Source organism: Cupressus sempervirens, chromosome 11, assembly GCF_028749045.1.
Source record: "Cupressus sempervirens isolate cs-2001-9-10 chromosome 11, ASM2874904v1, whole genome shotgun sequence".
In the NCBI taxonomy this organism is placed as follows: domain Eukaryota; kingdom Viridiplantae; phylum Streptophyta; class Pinopsida; order Cupressales; family Cupressaceae; genus Cupressus; species Cupressus sempervirens.
Window position 1 is genome coordinate 167,573,088 of NC_143128.1, and position 14,963 is coordinate 167,588,050.

The window sequence follows — 14,963 nt, forward strand, 5'->3', positions numbered from 1 at the left end:
ATTGGCACCTTATGTGGAAATGCACAAAATCCAAACACCCCATTATTCAAATTTAGGTGATCAAAACCATGGGATAAACATATTTCAAACCAACAAGTTATAGTGAGTTGAGTTGTGGAATCACTAAGCACAAGTTACCTAGATAAAGTAAAGTAGAGGTCAAAAAAGTGCACAAAATGGAACACCAAAATTTGTTATTCATCCAAAATTCCTTTTAGAAATGTACATGTTCTCAAGTGCCAACTTGAGTATCTTTATTTCTTGTTGCAAGTTGTCGATCCTGATTGGAGAGAGTTGTGAATGACTTGTCATATAAAAAATGGAGAACAACAATTGAAATGACATAATGGAACAAGTAGTAGAGGAAGAAAAGGAAACAATCATTAAGAAAGACCTAACTCCATACCTAAGAGAGGGATGTGAATGATGAAAAAGCCCTAGGATGGCTAGAACAACATGTATCTTAGTGTAAATATTACTATAAGTTTCATGGGCAAAATCCCTACCCACAGCTTGAGAAACATTCTAAATGGGCTAATGTCTTATGCTTGAATAACCCTTTTCATGCTATCAAGAACTAGTTTGTATTCCTACTTGTCCTTCAAAGGTTTCCAAGGAAAAATTCCTAAAAAAAGTGTCTTCTCCTTCCATAAATTTTATTTTTTCTTAATTTCTAATTAATTTATAGTTCCTTGAATCTCCTCTTTTATTGTTTTCAATTATTTCCTCCAAAATAACCCAAGACTGAACCATATCCATAATATTGGAGATAAAAATTGCAGAAAACTATGAAGGTAAAATAAAACATATTATGATGGTAGAATTAACTTGTCACCCAAGATTCTCTTGGTGGCTCTAAAGCAATGTTGGCATGAAGAAGTAAACACTTGACCAAGTTGGGCATAAGAGATATTGTCCTTGAAAGGGAACTCCCAATCTACATCTTCAAGCCGAACCTTGTAATTTTTGGGACAATAATCCATACTTGAAATATTAATAGTAACAAATTGTATCTATGGGGAATTTTTGAAAGCGAATGTAAATTTCTTAAACACTAGGGATGAGGAGATTTTAAGGGAACAAATCACAAGAATTCATAGTCAATATGTGCTATAAATACTTTATGTTTATTTATAGTCACATGATTTAAATTGATTGCAATGTACTACATGAAGAACCTTAAAGAAGATGGAGATGGAAACTGATGGGCATCAATTAATAAATATTCTACTCATGTTTTCGGTAACCTAAAAGACATCTTTTGAAAGTTAATATTTATAAATAATAGGAATTATATGCATTTTTACTTAGGTTGTTGACTTTTAAAGTTAATTTTTGAACTAATGGATTAATTTTGATATTTGGTTGATAAATGCATATTTTTCTTTAATCAATTTGAATTGGATTATGTAAATTTGTGGTAATGTTATAAATTTTACCATTTTCAAGATGCTCATAGATTTTTCAAGAGAGATATTTGGGGAGAGATCAAACTATATACACCAAGAGATCTAGTCAACTGAAGAACTGCATGACAGAACTGGAGAAAATGATTAGTCAACTAAAGCATGAATGTATATTTTATGAATGACTGACACACATTTGATAGATTTATTTTGCAAAATAGAACTCATAGTTTTGTCTTCTTATATCTCGGTCAGTCTTGAACATTCAAATTGATTGTTTCGCTTTTTAAAATAAGGAATACTATACATTGTGTTGCTATTCTATTTTAGAGGGAGGCATTGCTACTCTATTTTGAGTATGCAAGTTTGTAACAATTTACTTGATAATAGGGAATTAATTGAAAGTTTGACAATTTAGGAAGCTAGTTTAGAAATTGTGTTAGTATTTCATAGTTGTAGGAAAAGCTTAATTTCAAACTCAACATAGAAGATTGGATGATGGAATAAATCATTTGGATCTTATTTGTGTTTTGAATGCATTGGAAATGGAGGCCATTTTACTCAAATGGATCATAATGGTAAGGTAGATTCTATTATAGTATTTTAGAATATTCCTTTTGATATAAATTATTTTCTTCCTTTCTAGTACAAAATGTGCTAAAATAGGAATACGGTTTAAATGGATAATTTTTCAATAGATAAAGACATGGTGAAAGTTGATAAATATTGTTTAAAATTAGATTATTTGTTGTAGTTGTTTGATTAAAGAATTTTTCTCATTAGTTAGTATCATTTCTTTTTGGCAAAGTAATGTCTTGAATAGATTAAATAGAACCTTTGTTATTTCAAAATATGGTAAGATAGGAAAGAAACATGTTAGGAATCTATTTTGAGTTCTAAAATAGGATTACGTAAGAAATTTAGAAGTTTTGTTAGTAGTGTTCTAAATTGCTCTGGATTAAGTCATAAATACAAGTCAGTCACTATTTATAGTGCAAAAGCCCCCAATCATTGAAGTCTCATTGAATGATCCTTATAGAAGACAACCTTGTATAGGCCTTGGTCAACATTTGAATGAAAAAATGAATAGTGCAAATTGACAATACAATAACTTTGCACATCAGGAATGATGGCATGTGAGAGCTGCAAGTAACACAATTGAAAGTCATGTTTATAATTACCTTACATAATGTAAACTTTTAGGCTATAGAATCAACATAAATAAGACCCGTAAACCAACTCAACAAACAAAATGTACACCATTGGGACTCTTATTTATAAATAAATATTATCATATATCCCTCCAAAATGTCCAATTAACATTAATAAACCCACTATGTAATGCTCCGCCATGGAACCAAAAGAAATTAACCTGAAGTTTCACTAAGTTTGTCAAACATTTTTTTTTTGAAAGATAATAACTAAAAAACAACAAATATAATATAGCAGAAGTATTAATCACATAAATAAAACCATCATAAATAGTTTACATCTCTTAAGGGTCCCATGACATTGAATCACATTTAAGTTTAATTAACACTAAATTTGAAACATAAAAAATCCACCATCAAAGAATAACTACAAGTACAATTCCAATTAAATAATATACAATTACATATAATGCCAATTGGCATAGTTAGAATGCTTAATCATCCACTGTACAAGTCACAAGGTATGAAAATTTCAATGAACATACATCATCTCATAAGATCTTTGATAAACAAATATAGTACAACATAATATAATCATCTAATAAAAATATAATATCAAATAGAAAGGAATATATGCACAAGCACATCCACCAATGACATCAAATAGTCAGATCTCAATGGTATAAGAAAATGCACTACCACCTGACCTCATGGAACCTAAATGACCCACTCCCACCGTGTTGAGGAGATAGTCTCAAGTCCCATATAGATATCAAAACACAAGTCGTAACCAACATCTAGGTCAAGGAAACACTTGGAAAAAACTATCTCAAAGGGTACCAAGACACCAGTATTATCTAAACCTAGAGGCAAAAAAGACATGTAGGAAATCTTCTATGTAAGTGGGCAAGTGTCATTGCATGAGCCAACTCTAAGGTTACCGTGGTAGCCTCTCTGGACTCCAGCTCCCTACTGTCTCTATGTGCAACTAGTATCCTTTCATATAGACAAGGAAAACTAACAAAGCAAAGTTGCAACCAAGCACCCTCTCTACTCCCATCCTAGCCTGTACTAGCATTCAAGGCATGAGTGAGGAACAAACACTAACTCTTTTTAATTCATTTTAAAACTCATTTAACAAAATTTTATCACTTATTAAAACAACTTACAATGGGTTACCCAAGCAACCACTTTGGGCTTCAGCCTCCATTGCAAGCTAGATCTCATTGTACACATAGATTACCTTACTTAGGCTCATAAAAGTATAACTCATAAAATCATAGTTTTCACCTTAGCCCTTTACAAGTGACTGGAAAGCATCTATAGAGTAAACACATAATTAACCTTAGTCCTTTACAAGCAATTGGAAAGCACCTAAAGACCAATCTAAATCTTATACAAGCAACTAGAAAGCACCAAAAGAAAAAATACAATAATCACCTCAGTCCTATACAAGCAACTAGAAAGCATAAAAAAAAATTGATCAAAGACTTAAAGGTTACACCATTCACCTCAGTTCTACACAAGAAAACTGGAAAGCAATAACAACCAACAGATCAAAATTATCATAGAAAATACGTGGCACATCACCATGGTTGGGCATGAAAGATCATATGCATTACATCATCATAGAACAAACCCCAAAGCCTCTAGTAAACATCCTGATTTGGTCAAAGTACTAAGTCAAACCCAAAACCCACAATAGTAATTGCACATCCTATAAAGTAGAAGACAATGTAACTTTCATAACTCATTAGGTCTTGAAAATACAATAGTTCAATTTTCACTAAAGGTTTTCAAGTTTTCATTTCATTTTCAAGCACAAGGTTCAATATGTAAGTAGGGTTTTAGTTTCTATCTTTTCAAAGTATGTTAACTACTAAGGTTTTCGAATAATAAAATTTCCCTAGTATTACAAATCATTTTCATATATCTAAACTATATAAACACATCCAAGCTTATTTTTAAAAAATCAATTCTCCCAATTAGTTTTTCTAATTTTCAATTTACTTTAAAATTATATTTAAATAATAAAGTAATAAATCAAATTTTTAAATAATTAAATTAAAAAATTTAACAATACTTATTAAACTTATTAATAATTATTATCAGTTATTACCAAAATAATTTTATATTTATTAATCTTTGGAAAAACTTTCCCAAAATGAAAACTTGCTAAAAATGGAAACTTTCTCGAAACATAAACCTACTACAAATGAAAATTTTCCCAAAATAGAAACCTACTACAAATGGAAAGTTACCAAAAATGGAAACTTGCTAAAATGGAAACTTTCCAAAAATAGAAACATGCTAAAAATGGGAACTTTCCAAAAATGGAAACTTGCTAAAAATGGAAACCTACTAAAAACATAAATTTTCCAAAAAGAGAAACCTACTAAAAATATAAACTTTCCAAAAATGGAAACTTGCTAAGAATAGAAATTTTCTCGAAATGGAAACCTGCTAAAAATGAAAACTTTCCAAAAATAGAAACCTGATAAAAATAGAAACTTTTTCAAAATTGAAACCTACTACAAATTTACAAAATGGGTGTTTCTAATACTTAATTCATATACAAATGATTTCAAAACAAGGAACAATGAAATTTGCAACAAGCGTTTCAAAACTAAATTTATGTTTCTAAAACGAATTTGATAATTCAACAAAGGGTTGCAAAACTAAATTTATGTTTCTAAAATGAAGAATGATAATTCAACAAACAAGGGTTTCAAAACTAAAATTCATTTGTAAATGTTTCTAAAATGAAGAACGATAATTCAACAAACAAGAGTTTCAACATGATTCACAGTCTAAAAACAAATTCATCCAGACATAAAAAATACAAAGAAGACTACTGTATAAAACTTACAAGATCCTACCTGGATCTAATGCTAAACAATGAATGCACAAGACACACAAGGATTTATTTTTCTTTGTAAAAACCTCTTCTCGAAAATCGGCTCCTCCAAACCTTGATATGGAGAAATGAACTCTAATTTCCTAACAAAGAGTTTTCCCCCAAATTAGGGCTTCGGTTGTACAATCACATGAAACCCCTTTTCCTTTACTACTTTATTATTTTTTTATTTTTATGCACCAACGTTTGCAATTTATTTAAAATAATCTTATTAAATCAAATTATTTCTCTCTTTAACTAATTCACAAGATGTTTCAAAATAAAATATTTATTAATCTAACTAAAAATAATATTTAGAGTTTATTATAAAAATGAAACTCCTAAATAAATTATTATTGAATTAAATAAATATAAATACATAAAAAATGGAACTTTAATAAAACTTTTAAATTTTAATTCTTTTATTTAATTAATTTCTCAATTAGTTAAATATAATTAAATAATGAATTTTCTTTGTAATATTTTTATTAAATTAAATCATTAAATTGTCTTTTAATTTGATTTTATTATAACTAAAAATCACAACAAACCTACAAGACTAAAACAACAACTCAACTAAAGACAAGGAACAAAATTAAACTTCATGGTCAAAATCATGAATTCACATCACTTGACGAATTTGAATAGGTAAAAAACTCAGATACTTGTCCTACTTTCTAGGACAATTGGCTTAGGTTAGGATTTGAACTCAAGAATTATGACCCCACTTATACCATTGAGATACTGTGAAAGGGCATGCTCATCTTGGCAATTCACGATAGTCAATGGTCAGTACTTGCAATCTACATAAAATCCAAGCATGTACATACACATAATTCTAAACTAAATAGGCAATGGTGGGAAGTGGTGCATCATGTAGATCCTAACTAGCAGGTGACTATGACTCCCTCCCTCAACCACATCAGGAACACCAATCATAAAGTAAAATAGACAAGTACACCATACACATGCAATTATGGGGTAAGTAACCATAGAACTACATATAAATCATTCATCTAACTAATCATTATGAGATAACTTAAATCACTTAACTAAACATATATATACCATCATTGAAAGGATAAACATAAACACATGAAATAACTAAGTAGTTCATCACATAAATCAACTAAGTATGAAATAGCATCTAATCAACCTAGTAACTGAGTACCGCTAATTAATAAAACATAACCATCAAACTAGCCTAAAAGAATCTGGAAATACCATCTAAAAAGTAAACTAAAGGTATACATTACACACAAAAATAACTCATTGTGGGGGATGAGCCTTTAATTATGTCAAGAACAAGAGTAGCCTAAGAGTACCCATGTGATATGGATCATTATACATGTATGCTCAATTTATCTAGATCAATGGAAAAAAGGAGATATGGGAAATTTTCAATATTAATACTTTTCACTTAAGAGTCCTGACTAACAATATCACAACCTAGGTTGGTGAGGCTATCTGTTTTTGAATTCCCTTTCCTAAGGGTGTGAGACATAGCACATTATGTGAATGAGTTCATCAAAGTCCAAACTCTTAGTAGAATGTATCTAATCTTCCAATTTATTAAAGATCAATTAATGTAGTAATGAAAACCATTGAATCACCTTATATGTGGATTTTTTCGACCTCCATCTTTTTGGTTAATATTAATCCACTAAGTAGAGCTTGGGCTTCTCGTATATTATTTTTTCCCTAGGGAATTGGTTAGGAAATGAAGGCTATCATATTTCCTTTATGATCTCAAATGCAACCCCCAATACCTAAAGCACTTGGATTTCTCCATGAGGAACCATCAAAATTAAGTTTGAGAATACCCAATACAATGGAGGAATTGATAGAAGGTATGATTGAGCTCAAAGGATTGAGGGAGTTCCTAAAGATGTGTTTGTTCATGTCCCACCAAATGACACATATAATTGAAGCTAGAGTGCACTTTCACAAGAAAGCATGGGAGTGTGGAGAGGAGATTGGTCACCCTTGAAACATATCCCAAAGTGTTTTTGGAAGTGGGATTATCAAATTAATTTTTTGTATAATATAAATCCAACAATGTTGTGCAAATTTATGATGAAGAAATAAGTGGTCTACTATTTCAATTTTTGGTTGGTAAACAACACGTGTAAAGGCATGCACTATATTTGAATGTTCTATCTTACCACTTGTTAATATTTCTTTTCTTAAAGATAACCATGCAAAGCAACCGGCCTTAGAAAAGATTGAAGAGTTCCAACAAAATGAGATTGCCTTGTATTCATATTTACTATCTTACATGCATCTAGATGCATTGTACTCATATGTGATTGTATAGATTCCATATTTAAATGGATACCATAGCACTTTATCCTACTAAATTGATATGAGTACTTCTCTAAAAATGATTAGATTTTGGAAAGATAATTTATGTTCCTTTTAAATAGGAAGTTCACTAGAATGTTTTCACCTTACTTGTCTAGCCAAAATATCCATGACACTTGTTGGAGTTTTAAAACTACTGAGCAATAGAGTGCTTCAATACTGAAATGATAACACTTACACAACCTAAGGACTAGCCACTTACCATTAACAATTACATAAGCAAACCATTTGGATCCAATAGTAACAAAACCAAGAATGGTTTTCTTCTCTTTAGGCTCTGCAAAACCAAGGTGGGTATACCTAGGGGATTACTCAATTTAGATGTTGTTGTATGAGAACTATCTTAGTTTCATTCTGATTCTCATCCTCAATCCTTAAACATATAGCTAATTATGACATTTTAAATAACATACATCCCATATAATAGATTTGGTCATATATTCTTTTGTAGATATACAAATATTCTCTGCAATAGTGGCTAACCAAGGCTAGAATATTTCATGCAAACAAGTATTGACCAACTTTGAAGATCTTTAGGAAATAAAAGTGAAATTGATTATAACTTTGCATTTGATTTTCATCTATGATCTATTTCTCTTCCAACTAAATTAATTTGACCAGTGCCTAATTCATTGGGGTTCAAAGTCTACTACAATTCCATGGATCTGATTTGTTGCCTTACAACAAATATTATGAGCAATTCTTACTTGAATCCATCATTCAAAACATCCTTCCCATTACTACAGCAACCTTATCAGATTCATCAAAGCTTTTACTTAATTCATTGAACTAATAGCAGTGATGAAAAGATATACAATCTAAATGGATTGCATTCAATTGCACAAGATTTTACTCACACAACATCAAGATAAGTAATCAAAAGGAGACATAATTCAGAAAGAACTGATATGGGGATAGCTCATACTTTGTATTCATTTTCCTTGAAAATTGTATACATATGTAGTTAACTCAGAATGACCTTAGAAAGAAACATAGAGATTATTCTATATTCATGTATTCTCAGTAAACTTGTAGAGAAAATACATCATAAGACTTGGTCAAAATTACTGGACCGAAAATAAACCAAGTATATCACTAAAAGCATTAGAATTCAGACCTTCTCTAGCCCTGGAATCTCACTTATATAATGTGAGATGCAACAAGCTTCAAACTAAGAGAATTGATAGGTGTCTTGACAAGAGATATTCTCATACACCTATCACAAAATGACAAAAAAATGTAAATAATAGAAAGATATGCAGATCAAAAATTCCTTTCTCGGGTCTCTTTCTATGAGATCTCTTTATGTTGATTTGGTTGCTACTCTTATTCCTCTATGTATGCAACTATTAAGCCCACCAATGATGAAATCTGTTCCGATGATTGCAAACTAACCTCAACCATGAGTTTCACCATCAGTATACTATACTGTAAGAGTCAATTTTACCTTTCATTCTTCCTTGGTTAAATCAACATCCTAAGGTTATGGAATTATCACTTAATGTGAAGCATCTGAGCTTGGATGTAATGTGGCTGTCAAATATAACAAAATGGGCATTTTTTGCTTCCCCAGTCATATCTGCATTGAAAACCATTCCTCTACCAAAAGTGTCACCCCCTTAAAAAGAAAGATGTGCATTAACAAAAAGTAAGAGTAACTATACACATGAAACTCATAGGTATAAAATCTTCTTCACCCTCTCCAAAAATTCTGCAGAGGATCATATATATCTCTATTGCCCTGGCATTGAAGTATGTTTTCTTGAAAAATTCTTTAGAGAATGATGTTATTGTTTTTAGGGTTCTAATTTTGCCAAGTTCACCCTTTTCTCTTCTCACTACCTTAGTGGCTTGATCACAACTCTTTGCCATAGTCTTAAGGAGATCATAATCCATAAAAACACTTAGGATTACTAGTTTTCCTCAGTCAAAATTCTATATACTAGCATCTGGGGCAAACAACTTCCTCTCTACAAACCATCTCTTGAACAAATTTAAACTAGTTTGTGAGGTATTAACATCCCAGACCAAATTACCTTCATTAAGCAATCCCTCTGCTATCCATAACTTAAGATTTTTTGAGTCCATTGGAGGCATTTTTTGATGATATCTTGTAGGACTGGAGCACAACAAAAATTACAGTATAGTTACTTACTTGAAATTATTTTTTATTCCTTTCTGTAATTCTGCAACTTCTCCTTGAACAAACTGCTTCACACACTTGCCAAAATCAATACAATCTTCTGAGTAATTGTTTCTGCTCAAAAAAACTCAAAATCTCTATTTACACAAGGCAGAACTGAGAAAATATTCTGTGTTATAATCCTTTTTTTTACATGTGAAGCTTTCATATCTAATTAATACATAGAGTGCCACCACCTTTGTGTTTAAAACTATACCATTGATCTTTTCAAAATCTTATGATCAAGGGATGCGAAAAAGGTGACAAGCATTCTACTTGACAATTTGGCTAGTCAACCCAATTAGAACTAACCACATGTATAGTTCCTTCAATGTTGGCATTTTTATCTAGATCCACTAGTGACTGAGGACATGTGTCAATAGGTTGCTACCTCATTACACATAACTTTCAAGCATCTTGCTATAGTGAGATAGTGATAACCAGCGATTCCGCTTTGATCGCATGGCACATATTTGATACAACTCTTATGAGAAATATGGTTGGTCCCACATTCGCTATCTCGCTATACATAATCTTCATGTAACTCTTCATAGTGAGATAGCGACGGTCATAGATTGGAAGTTGATCTAAGGGTATGGAAACTGGATGAATCTTTTAAGCTGTGGTGGGTCCCTTATTCACTACTTCACTACATATAATCTTCGTCCATCTTGCTATGGTGAGATAGCAAGTATCGTTGATCCATGCTTGATCTATCAATCAGAATCTTTCATACAAATGGAAATAGGACCAAGTTATTGATGAGGCATTAACAACTGCACAACTGGCATATAAAAACATTATTTAGGTCCTAGTTATGTTGCCAAGTTGCTTGGGTCCCACTATGCCTTGAAATTTTGCCACCTGATGACTTTCTGTCAAGTCACTATGTCGCTGACGGTGAAGTTTACAAATTTCTTGATAGCGACAATGCGACCTTTGGTGACTTATTTTATCTTCGTGTTGGCAAGTAAAAACATGTCACATCATAATTACCCACTTCATGGTTTTGATAGGGCAATGATATCATCATTTATTATGCCACTTGGAACTCTTAATGACCACTGGGAAATTTGGCAGCCACCATGATATGGGTTTTTGAGTTAACCACTACCTCGCTATCAGCTAAAAGCTTGATTTTCCTGATAGTGATGATGCGACTACCAGTGCCTAAAATATTTTAGTGATCCCCGATTCCTTTTCTAGCTCAGGTAGCAAAAACAAAGTATACGTGATTGAAAAATCTAATGCGAAACCTTTCTGATCACTACCTCCATCTATCTGGGAACAACAACTTAGTTTAATAGTAGTCACTATGTCGCAATGGTTATTTCACTCACATCTTATCATAACAACAAAGCGATAGCCATAGATCTTTCCATGATCGGACGGTGCTCCTTAAAAAGGAAAAAGTGATGCAAGGCATGAAAGCCTAAGAACATAAGGGAATATTCAAAAATTTGAAATATTTGCACCCAAATTTGAAATAAACAAAGGGGACCTAGGGTTTACTTAGGGTTTTCAAGGGTTTTTCAAACCTATGATACAAAAGCTCAGTAACCCTGATTTTAACCAAGGACTCAAATCTAATTTTTTTACCATGATTTTAAGGAAATTTATTTTGCAAAAAATCAGACCAACAACACTAACATAACTAACTTAGAATTTACCCTAATGATCTTTGAAGGTTGAGAGGTCTGTCATGATTCCATGAATATTCTCTAAAAAAGACACATTCCCCAGTATGCACATTCCATGTAATGTATTTCATAATCACATCTCTTGTTGATATCATGAAGTTCCATATAGAAGATCCTTTCAGAGGGTCCAAGGTGGTGAAGATATCAGTGGGATTGGAGGATTTTAGATACTTTCCTTTCATTACTTGACACCATACATTTTCAAGTTTGGTATACATTTGCCAAACCAACTTCCCTTTGAATGCCTTGTTTCTCTTTGCTAAATCATGTAATCTAGTATTGCCTACCTCTTTTTGGAATGACATATCTTTTTGTGGTATTAAAGGAATCTTATCTTCACCTTTCATATTAATTGTCCACAAAAAATCCCTTATAATTTTCTCATTTTGTTTAATAACCTTGCTAGGAGCTTGAAGAACATAGAAGTACTAATTCAATATTTCTGAAAGGATATATTTGATAAGAAGAATCCTTCCAGATAAGGACAACCACCTCACTTTCCAAGTTGCAATACATTATTTATTCTATCTATGATAGATTTCCAATAGGTTTATTTGTTTGATCCCATAAAAAAAGAGATGCCAAGATATGTTGATGGGAGTATGTCCTGTGAAAAATTAGATTTTTATTTATTCTATTAGAAATCACAATGTTGGTATTGAACAAGTATATCTTTGATTTTTTTGCATTAATCATTTTTCATGGAAACTCTGTGTATATATCAAGTATGTTTTTAATTTGTCTAGCTTCTTTTACATTTTCTACTCCAAACAACAGAGTATGGTAAGTGAATAAAGAGTGAGTAACAAATATTGAAGTGTCACCAACTTTAATGTCTGCCCAAAGACCTTGATTATGGCATGTTGTGATGATCCTAATAAAGTCTTTAACCATTAGAATAAAGAGTGATGGTGTTAAAGGGTCACTTTGTCTGACACGTTGTGAAGATTTAATAAAACTCATAAGGAAAACATTAATAATAATTTTTAAAAGGGTCCCAATATGAAAGAACTAATCCATTTGCACCATTTTTTGTGAGTCTAAATTTCTTATGAACTTTGATTATAAAAGACGAGTTGACTCTTTCATATGCGTTCACCACATCTAACTTATTTATTAATTTTGGAGTGTGGTTTCATTAATTGAGTGTAGTTCTTCATGTGAAACTAAGTCCCCTTCCATGGTTCCCTTCCCTGATATAAAATCACCTTATTCAGGTGAGATTTGAGAGATGGGATGAAGACCCAAGTATATGGATTTGGTAAAGATCTTATAGATGGTATTGCATAAAGAGATAGGTCTAAAATATACAAAAGATTGAGGGTCTCTAACTTTAGGAATGATGGCAATATTTGTGGTATTGATATTTATAAGCATAGTCACATTCCTTTTAGATTCTTCCAATGTTGTCAAAAAATACCAACCAATATTATCCTAACATTTTTGAAAGACGAGCAGTAAGTCCATCTAGACATGGGGCCTTGTCCAAAGGTAACAAAAACACTACCTTATGAACTTATTGTAGTGTGAAAGGGACCAACAAACTATTTTTACCTTGTGGAGATATGAGGGATGGTATAGCATCAATATGATCTTGCTCCCTAGGGTTGACAAAAGGAGGAGAAGGTGGGATCCAAGAGATTTTTAAAGAAGTTGATCCCCTCATCTTGAATGCATTGTGCATCCCTAATGAGTCTACTTGTGGAAGATTCTTTAATGTTGCAAATGATGTTGGAACCCCTTTCATTACTTGGCTTAACCATGATTCATAAGATTTGTTCCTCTAGTACTCTTTCTTTATTTTAGATACTTCAATCCATTCTTCCTGTAACACCTTCTATTTTGAGTGTGTCATCTAGTCTAAACTATGTTTTATAATGTGTTATTTAATTTTTTCTATCTCTTATTTAACAATTTCCTTTTTCATAAAAACATTTTTAAATACCTCAATATTCCAATCTTTGATCTACCTTTGACATGATGTATTTTTTTATTAATTTGAAACATCTTTGTTCCCTTTTAGGGGAGAATTTACCCAACATTATCTAAAATTAATGGAAGAAAATATGGGTGGCAGAACCATATTCTTTCAAATTTTAAGGATGGCATGTTCTTTGGGAGAGATGGAGTCAATATTTTGGAAATGATTAACTAGATAGGAAAATTGTTTGATCGAGTAAATATCAAGCTTTTTGATAGGGATATGAATCCTTGAAGTTTCTAATCCTAAATTTATGAGCAACACATCACAAATCGATAAATGGTTGAAGCCTTGATTATATTAATTAATTAATTAAATAGCATACAACAAAATACCTCCGTTCAAATGGGTACTAGTAGGAAAGAATGGAGAAGAAAACCTCCAATCTAGCCTAGGACCGTGCTCCTTTATGATTACAACATGAAAGGGGCATACCCCAGTAGAATTATTACACATTTGTTATTGTTACAATATAATGGGAATAATCCATAGAATCACTTGATCTATTACCTCTTATGCCTTATGAAAACCTATTGCCTGAGAACCATACCAACCGATATTGTATGCTCCATCCATCATTGGTAGTTAAGATCACTAATTCCTTTGAACATCAGAATGGTTAGTAGTAACATATTCATTAGCTTCCTGATTAGATAAACAATCCGATAACCAGGGAAGGATAAAAAAGATTGGTTCTACTTTATCCATCCATAACTACTCAAAACAATCCCCCTCATTCATTGTTAAAAGCTTTGTCATACCCCACTTAATAAGTTCATAAAGCATATTGTCAATATAAATCAGAATTTACCAATATGGGAAATTGATTCCTTGTATGACTAAGTCAATACATTAAACCATTACTAAATTAAAACCAGCTAAAACCTTTCATACAAAACTGAGATGTTTCTAAATTATCCTCTTAATACATACAACTCTAATACCATCCAAAGACAAAATAAACAACTAGCTATACTCTTAAAGAACACCATATGCTGATTATATACTCCAAAGTTACCAAACTTAAGCCTATAGTGAATCAGTAGACAAGTATTCCAAAAGGCCAGACAGAGCATGTTGAAATCAAGATTAATAACAGGAGAACAAAATAATACTTGAATAGATAATCTATGAAAAATTACATTAGAAAGATCAATAAGAGAATTACCCATTCATGCTAAGAGAATTACCAAACTTGATACTTTATATTCATGAGGATCAATCAGTTTGTATAATCAAAATGAAGACTACCACATAGCAGACTACTCGGGAACAGAGTTCCT